Consider the following 9752-nt stretch of genomic DNA (forward strand, 5'->3'; position numbering starts at 1 on the left):
GTTTTTCTTTTTTAATAAATCTGCAAAAATGTCAACAATTCTGTGTTTTTCTGTCAATATGGGGTGCTGTGTGTACATTAATGAGGAAAAAAAATTAACTTAAATGATTTTAGCAAATGGCTGCAATATAACAAAGAGTGAAACATTTAAGGGGGTCTGAATACTTTCCGTACCCACTGTATATATATTGGAAGTCATGGCCTAATGGTTAGATAGTCGGCCTCGTAACACAAAGGTTGCGGGTTTGAGTCTCGTACCGGCAGGGATTGTAGGTGGGGGGAGTGAATGTACAGCGCTCTCTTCCACCTTCAATACCACGACTGAGGTGCCCTTGAGCAAGGCACCGAACCCCCAACTGCTCCCCGGGCGCCGCAGCAAAAAAAAATGGCTGCCCACTGCTCCGGGTGTGTGTTCACGGTGTGTGTGTGTTCACTGCTGTGTGTGTGCACTTTGGATGGGTTAAATGCAGAGCACTAATTCCAAGTATGGGTCACCATACTTGGCCACATGTCACGTCACTTTCACTTTATATATTTAAAATACAATTTATTCCTGTTATCAAAGCTGTATTTTCAGCTTCATTACTCCAGTCTTCAGTGTCACATGATCTTCAGAAATCATTCTAATATGCTGATTTGCTGCTCAAGAAACATTTCTGATTGTTATCAATGTTGTAAACAGTTGCTGCTTCATATTTTTCTGTAAAGTGTGATTTTTCAGGATTCTTTGATTAATAGAAAGTTCAAAAGATCAGCATTTATTCAAAATAGAAATCTTATAAATGTTTTTATAAATGGCACTTTTGGTCAATTTAATGCATCCTTGCTAAATAAAAGTAATATATTCTTTCAAACAAACAAATAAAAATCTTACTGACCCCAAACTTGTGATTTTCATTTTTAGCTGAACTATTTGTTTATTGCAATGCAAATTTGCTTGTGAAATACAACCCGTTTGATAATACAAATTTCATTTGCAAACAAAGAGCATTCAGTGCGCCGGCGTCCAGGTGCGGGTTAACAGGTTAAAATAACCTGAGAAAAATGCAATATTCTGTACAGGTCATTTAATACAAATTTCACTTACTTTAATGCAGTGATATAAGAACATACTGCAGTATAATGATAATCGAGGTGTACAGTTAGTAATCGTACAGCTGATGTAATGAAATGATGTTAGCTCGGTGCCATATAGGCTATTAAAAACATTTCCATTTTGTCAGCACCCTTACGAAAAAGAAGTTTATTCAAGTGTGCTATTAGTATACTTCTTTTAAACTAAAAATAGGAAAGTATACTTTTAGTCTACTTTTTATGTACTTCTCAGAAATGGGCTTTATGTACTTCTCAGAAATATACTTAAAATGACATTTAAGTATTCTTGACTTATACTTAGAAAAAGTCTAAATATATTTGAGCTATACTTGTGTTCCTAGAATCCGTGTTTTCATTGTTATACTGTAGGGGGCGCTAGTACACATCTTCTGTACAGAATTTCCAAAAAACAGAAGTGAAGAAGAAACCGAAACAACAGATGCTTCCACATTAAGGGGAAGTCGTGGTCTAATGGTCAGAGAGTCGGACTCATAATCCAAAGGTTGGAGTCTCGTACCGGCAGGGATTGTAGGTGGGGGGAGTGAATGTACAGCGCTCTCTTGATTTTAATATCACTTCTTTTTGCTCCGCTGGTTTTCTTACTGCTGTGGCTTTTACGGTCCTTGTATTTGGAGCAATGTGAAAAGCTGACGGATCTACACCACATAACCCACAACACCACAAAAGACCTACAGGTCCTCTGTGCTTGTCGAATGAATGTTGTCCCTGGTGTGAATAGGTTCATGTGGATTCTTTTGATTTTAAAGTCTTGTTTGACTGAATATTTGCTCTTGGTGTGACTAGACCTTTAATCTGTAGTCTCAGAGTCAACATGAAATTAAAACGGACGTGATTTACTTTCCTAATACGCATGGAAAAGATGGATGTATGCATGTTATTCTAAAGGGGAAAAAAAAGCTTGTCATCAGTTCTTTTTATTTGTCAACCACCTGTTAGAGAGTAAGGTTTCATTAGTTAACATTACTGCATTAGGTAACATTAACTAGCAATGCACACGATTTATTAATCTTTGTTAATGTTGATAAAAATACAACTACTGTTTGTTAGTTCATGTTAACTCAGGTCTATTAAATCAGGGATTCTCAAAGGTCTTTATGACAACCTGTCAAAATAAAAGTATGGATAATATAATGGTTAATAATAATAATAAAACTTTATTTATAAATTTTTTGAAGTGATAATCACAAAAATTCCATGTTTGTATTTTAACAGTAAACCTATGTTGTGCAGCACTTTTGTTTGCCAAAAAATAAAATTGTTAAATTTTCTTTTGATTACATTTTAAAAGATTAAATTGTTAATGTTTTATGCATTAATTTCACCACTGTTTTTGATAATACATTTTAAAAATTAAATCATAAATCCAGAAAAAAATAAACAGCACAGCATTTCTAATCAATGAATCAATTATAGGGCTCTATTATTGTAAAAATGTAAATAAATTATTACATTATTTTATTTTTAAAAAATCATGAACTCAGTTGATTAGAAATGCTTTTTGATTATTAAAATGTAATTAAACCATTAAAATGTAATCCAGAATAATTAAAACACTAATTTTGGAAACAATAAAACAGAATTTGAGAAAAATAAAATGGGCCCTAAAAATTACATTTTTGTTGACATTTTAATAAAGTTAACAACCCATTTTACAACCCAACCCATTTTATAACCCATTTTAATAATGGTAATATGGGTTTCAAATGTCATTTCATGACATTGTTGACTTTAAGCAGTTATAAACAGGATTATGGAAATGTGTTAGAGTTTTAGCGGTATGTGCATATGTGACAGAGATTATAACTAAGCACACATCACCTTTATAGTGAAGCAGAGCATTAGTCTGAATATTTAGTTATATTTCTCACCTCTCATAGATGAACAGCTGTGGATTATTTGTGCATGATTTTTCATGGAGGCTGTCGATTATCCGTGTCTAGACTAGGGGGCGACCAAGAGCCGTGTTCTGCATTAACATCCCAAATTCATGCTTCCCTCCAGCTGTAGTTGATTTTCTCTCTCCTCTCTCTCTCTCACTTACACGCCCCTTTTCTATTGTAACAGGCAAAAAGAGTCTGGAAAGGCAATTTAGCTGGGAGGCCAGACAAATTAGTGGCAGTTTGCGGGATTACATGACACATCCCCTGCTTCCTGAGTGATACAGAAATCATAATAAAAGCTTTGGAAATAGCACAGAGGATAAATTAGCTCTCAGCTATCAGCTCTAAACCAATCACACATGATAATCATACTCTACAAGGACACAGAGACTGTAAAAGATTGTGCTAACTATAGGCATCTAAGACTTCCGTACAGATGGGGAGCTTAGTATATTGTGTTGAATATCAATGCTTGATTACATTCTTTTTTCTCATGCAAATTGCAGAGTGAATAATATAGTAATAAGTGCAATCATATTCTATAATGCAGTACAATGTGATGTTTTGTCTTCTGAAGAAAATGTGAGTGCTAGTTCCCCTTCAGGAACTCGAGCTGCGTCAAAGTCGCTTTGGGAACGCCCTTGCGTGACCGCGTTCTGAAGCACGTGTCAAATCAGTAGGTTGTTGAGACTATACTCCAGTCCAGAGCTCCCGCCACTAGGAAACGGTACGCCTTGAAGTGGAAACTCTTCACTTCATGGTGCAGACAGCGACTGCAGGACCCAGTTAACTGCCCAATTGGTACAGTTCTGGAGTTTCTGCAGGAGCGATTCTCCGCAAGGTTATCTCCCTCCACTCTGAAGGATGTGCTCGCAAGATACACACACAGGCAGGGAGTTGGTAGTATGGCGCAGTGGGTATTCTCGTTCCCAAAGCGTCTTCGACGCAGCTCGAGTTCCTGAAGGGGAACGTCTCTAGGTTACGTACAAAGGACTCATGTCCATTATAGATAGTTGCTTAGGGTGTTCTGGGTGGTTGCTAGAGTGTTGCTATGCAGTTGCTAAGGTGTTTTGGGTGGTTGCTTGGGGTGTTTGGAATGGTTGTTATGGCATCAGTGTTAGTTTAGTATTATTTATACTGTGTCAAGGTGCGTCCCAAATTGCGTACTTATGCACTATTCTATGACGTTTTGTAGTATAAATTGTCACTCAATCATGTAGTGTATGTAGTGGTTATTTTGTCATTCATAATTGGAGTCTCATAGCTCCTCCCACTTCGGTACGTAATTAAAGCTGCGACAATTGAGTGCATGAAGTGTCCAACACTCCACACTTCATTTTTTCGGTTATTTAAGTGCATCATCCGGGTATTTAAAGTGCACTTTTTCTTTTTGGAATTTTCAGTGTGAACGCACTACTCACTATTTCGCACTATTTATACTATAAAACGTCATAGACTAGTGCACAAGTACGCGATTTGGGACACAGCTAATGTGTGCAATGTTGGACACTTCATGCACTCAATTGTCGCAGCTTTAATTACGTACCGAAGGGGGAGGAGCTATCAGACTCCGATTATGAATGACAAAATAAGCTTATATAATTCATACTACACATGGTGTAGTACTGTCAGACTCTGTTCCATGTTTTGTGTGTGTCCTGCTCCCCATGTGCCTTCCCATGCCCCTATTTGGTTAGTTTCCTGTTCCTATCCTGATTAGTTTATTTCATTTGTCCCAGGTGTTTCCCTTGGTTTTATTGTGTGTGTGCAACGTGACAAGTACATAGTGCATAAGTACATAGTGTATGAGTGCATAGTGTTTAGTGCGTCATTTGGGACGCAGCTTCGTCATTTTATGTGCTGTTGTTATTTTTATTTTATTTTATTTTTAGTTTGTTATTTTATTTTATTGGCTGAATTCTACATTTAATTCTAAATTTTTTTAGTGCTTCAATGTATTTCAATTAGTTGCCAAGGCAACATTTATATATATATATATATTTTTTTTTATTTAAGGAATTCTCTAGTAAATTTATGTTCTTTTGTCATCATCATTATTATTATTATTATTATTATTATTCAAATATTAATATTTAGGGTTCATTTACTTTGAGTTCAGTTTTAATTTCCAATTTGCACTCCAATTTTAGTACTTCAACCTAAACTTATTTCAGTTAGTTGCCAATGTAGCATTTATTTTTAATTTTAATTTTAATTTTAATTAAATTTCTAGTAATTTCATGTGCTTTTGTCATTTTGATTGTTTTTTAATTATTATTATTATTTCCCCCCTGTGTTGTTGTCACAAAGCAAGGCCAGACACAACAGGTAAGTGCAAATCAGGATGGTTTATTGACTGGGTAAGGGGATGACTGGACGGTACCTGTATATATTTAATTGTATTTCAGCTTTGTCAATTAACAAAATGTTTTAATAGTTTTAGTTAACGATTATGACTCTAGATGGCATCATAGATGATTGCTTGGGTGATTTCTAGGTGGTTGCTATGTAGTTGCTAGGGCGATGTGATTGCTAATGCATGTTTTTAGTGCATTGTTATGCAGTTAACAGGGTTTTTGCGAGGTTGCTAGAATGATTCTATGGTGTTCTATGGTTGCTATGGAGTTGTTATAGTGTTATGCGGTTGCTAGGACGTTGCTAGGTAGTGTGTACTGGGTGATTGCTCCTGTTTCAGTGTGCATCTCTGGGATTTTTTCACCTGCTTCATTGTCCAGCAGGTGAGAAAGGTGCATCTGATCAGTTAGTAAAGTAGCAGCACAGCATTTCTCAACAACACACCATTTGAGGAATCATTCATACATGCAGCACAAGCGCTGAAGGACGATGCACATGCTCAACTTTAATATTCAGTGCTAAAGGTTTATTCTAAGTACTAGAGATATTTGCATTAGTAAACACTACAAATTAGAGCATGAATGAAACAGACAGAATGAGAGAGAGGTTAAAACGAGAGAAAGAGCGCAGGATATTAATGCAAGGGTTTAATAGCTGCAAGTCAGTCTTCAATTCTGTTACACACACACGCACGCACGCACGCACACACACACACACACATTCATCCAGCCTTCCTGCTGTGCGTCTCATCCTTTCCCATCCTCCCTTCTCTCTCTCTCCTCTTTCTCTCTCTCTCCTCTCTCTCTCTCTCTCTCTCTCTCTCTCTCCCTCTCTCTCGTGTCACGTGTGCAGGTCTGTGAATCGCAACAGCGGCTTTGTGCATCTCTTTCTGTGTGAGGTGAGCGAGAGAGAGCTCAGGGCTGCACCCTCCAAGGGCTTCTCGTACTCTCTCTCAGCACACGTTCACACACCGTGCATCCAGACAGGGAGCTTTAACCATCCTAGACACACAGTCTGCTGCCCGGTGGAGTGCTGCGAATCAGTCTGGGAGAGCCGGACGGAGAGGAGGGATTTCACCCAGGATCCGTCTGTGATTTGCAATAGCATGCGCCCGCCGAGCCAGACTTCATCCCAAGGTTGAGCTGAGCGCTGCAGCAGGCGACGAGGGAGGTATGGATCGCAGAGAGAGCAGGACGTGGAACTGAGGGCTCGCTGTGTACGTTTGCATCGTCGGAGGATGCTTTGGGCATCGCGGCAGGGCGTTTAAGAGTTCGACGGATGCTAGTGGATGGATTTTGCATGCTGTCGGAGAGGGTTGTGATTCAGGTACGTGTGTGTACTAACTTAAACTGTTGCATCTTGAACCTTAAATTGCACTTGAACTGATCATGCATTTTTTTGCGTGCGTGAATCTGTGCATCACTTTTTATGACATTCTGTGCCATTAGACTTTGTGGTACGTCCGAGACTGATGCTTGCAGCGTGTTTCTCGCTGATCAACATCTGGTGGCATGTCCTCGCAGGCAGAGAGGGATGATTGAAGCGCTCGCTGGATTATAAAGAGCTCTCTAATTCCCGCAGCTCTGATTTGTTGCATTTCTCGTACTGAGAGCATGCATCGCTCTCGCAAATTAGCGTTTGCTTAGTGCATGCATGGATGATTGCATGCATGCATTCCGGGACAACCACCCTGATGATGTTCTCGGTCAAGGGGCCTCAAAATCAGCTGTGCTCATATTTAAAATACATGCATTTTAAGGTTTAGAACGCATATGCAGAAACGGATCTGTGCATGCCGAGGTTTCGCGGGGTAATGAGTGAATGTGAGATGAGCAACGGATTGTAATTGTGTTAATGGGTGGGTCTCTCTCTCTTTCTTGCTGTCTCCCATCACTCTCGCTTTATCTTAAATATGCATCAGGAAGGGCTGAGGCTGTCAGAGGAGTGTCTGTATGTGAGGTATGGGGTCAGAGCCCTGCGTCTGCTTCGGATCGATAATCCATGTCTTTTGCATCTCAAGCTCACGGACGACCACACATGAGAATCGGCTTTCCTCGGGGCGACAGAGGGAGAGAGAGAGAGAGAGAGGGGCTAATGAGCTGCCCGTCTTTATGAGGCATTGCATAACACACTGTCAAGCGCAATAATTTGGAGCAGCTACATAATAAACTAAGTAAACTAATAACTGGCTGAAAAAATAACTTGGAATTAAATGCACATATCTCACAGTGTGCTTTCACAATTAGCACAACCGAGTTAGTTTCACTTTATAGTTCGGTTCATTTGGATAGTGAAACAGTTTTCTGATTCCACACCGGAATCTGCTTAAAGGTGGTTTGAGATTGGGTTGTTGTTAACAGTACAGGTTGCAAATCATTGCAATCTAGCTTAAAATACCTCGTAATATTATTTAGACTAAATTGATATATAAATAGATTTAAAAAAAAAAGATAACAGGTGGCATCCATAAAAATATAGAGCTATAAAATTAAAGGAATAGTTCATCAAAAAATGAAGATTTGCTGAAAATGTACTCACCCTCAGGACATTAAAGATGTAGATGAGTTTGTCTCTTCATGGGAGCAGATTTGGAGAAATTTAGCATTACATAATTTGCTCACCAGTGGATCCTCTGCAGTGAATGGGTGCCGTCAGAATGAGAGTCCAAACAGCTGATAAAAATTAATCCAGCTAATAATCCACAGCTGATAAAAACATCTGATAATCCACACCACTCCAGTCCTTCAATTAACATCTCGTTCAGCCAAAAGCTGCGTGTTTGTTAGAAACATTGAGACGTTTTGTCCAAAAATGAGTCTTCTCAAACAGCTTCTACTCTTCTTTCCACTAGATCTTAGATCATGTATGCAGGGAATTGCTCTCTTTTAGACACAGGAGCATTAGTGCATCAATCAAGTTCTTTCATGCCAGAGTCAGCAAACCATTTCTCTATGGACCTCGCTTGGTGTGCAGGTCATTATCATGCTGGAATAAAAATAATTGCATTTCTATATGCTTGATTGTATATATGCTTGTGTTAGTAGTCTGTGTAGATGAAATAGCCAGACCTGTTCGTTTGTAGGTGTGGTGTCACATTCGTTTGGTCATTTAGTGTAGAGACATTGATTTTTCATTAGCTATCCAATAAAGTGACTCTAAAACAACATACATTCAGAATAAGTGCAGATTAAAATATACATATTTTCCATAGTGTACGTTATGATGATCTTCAGCATTGCATTTACATCATATCCAATTAAATTTGATTAGCATTGTGAATTAGTAGTTGATTACCTGTTGGGGTTGTGTTGGAAAAATATTGGTTACTCTAATCAGATTTAATCGTCTCATCTGTATTTTTCAGTAGATTGATTAATTGAGTTCTATAATGCTGTAATGGCTTAATAAAGAGACAGTGAGTTCAACTATTAATCACAGAAGAGCTAATAAATTGATTGGAAAAGGGAATTAGAAACCTTTAGTCTCAGCATTTGTTTCCACTGCCCAGACTGGACTATTCTAAAGGGAACATCAATGTCATTAGGTCCAAAGTCTTAGTCATTGTCTAAGAAGCCACATGCTGGAGTTTTACCTGCCGAATACCAGTGATTGTGACATTTGACGTCTGTTATTGAGTGGTTTGGTTGTGTTGAATAGGCAGTATGTGTGGCAGATGACTGAATTTTTTTCTAACAATTTACATTTTTCGAAATGTGACATTATTTTCAAGACGATTAAGCACCTCAAATTTTTTTTAAAAGACTATATTAAAGTATTTATTGTCATGAAAATAATGCTATAATGCAAAAAAAATCTTGATGGTTCTTCAAAACTGCAAAGAGACCACTGCAGAAAAAAAAAATTCCTAATCAATAGTTTTGTCTTGTTTTCAGAAATAGATATTAGGACTTGTTTAAGAGAATTTATAGAATTAAGAGGTTTTATGGATTTATGCTCAAGACAGGTGACAAAATAAACTTAATTCAAGATTAAAATTTCTCTGAAAATAAGACATTTTATCTTATTTACATAACTTAAAGCAACAAGAAGAAGAATTTTGTTTTATAGGATATTTAGCTATTTTTAGTGGAAAACAAGACAAAAATACTGGTGTCCTGAAACATGACCATGTTCTTGACAGGATACAGAGTGAGTTAAGCACTGATCATCAAATTATATCTGATTGGATTAATAACATTTGAGTGTACAAGCTTTGTTTGATTAAAATTACATTAGTGGAGTGAAAGCTGCTTTAGAAGGTCTGAGAGAGAGAGAGAAGTCTGTAAACATCAAGGTGTGTGACTCACAGCAACACATCTGTCAAAAATGCCACCAGCACACACACACACACACACACACACACACACACACACACACACACACACACACACACGACACACAG

General features: G+C 37.9%; 1 protein-coding gene across 1 annotated transcript in view; it reads left to right on the plus strand.

The window, feature by feature from the left end:
- Window positions 1–9752, plus strand: part of LOC107660688 (protein unc-13 homolog C-like) — a 48609-nt gene that overhangs the window by 2426 nt on the left and 36431 nt on the right. The window contains exon 2 of the mRNA XM_016450080.1: window positions 6203–6676. The gene's annotated coding sequence lies outside the window, so the exon portion shown is untranslated. The remainder of the gene's footprint in view (window positions 1–6202; window positions 6677–9752) is intronic.

The sequence above is a fragment of the Sinocyclocheilus anshuiensis genome, unplaced genomic scaffold (genome assembly GCF_001515605.1).
Source record: "Sinocyclocheilus anshuiensis isolate Anshui unplaced genomic scaffold, SAMN03320099.WGS_v1.1 scaffold948, whole genome shotgun sequence".
Lineage (NCBI taxonomy): Eukaryota > Metazoa > Chordata > Actinopteri > Cypriniformes > Cyprinidae > Sinocyclocheilus > Sinocyclocheilus anshuiensis.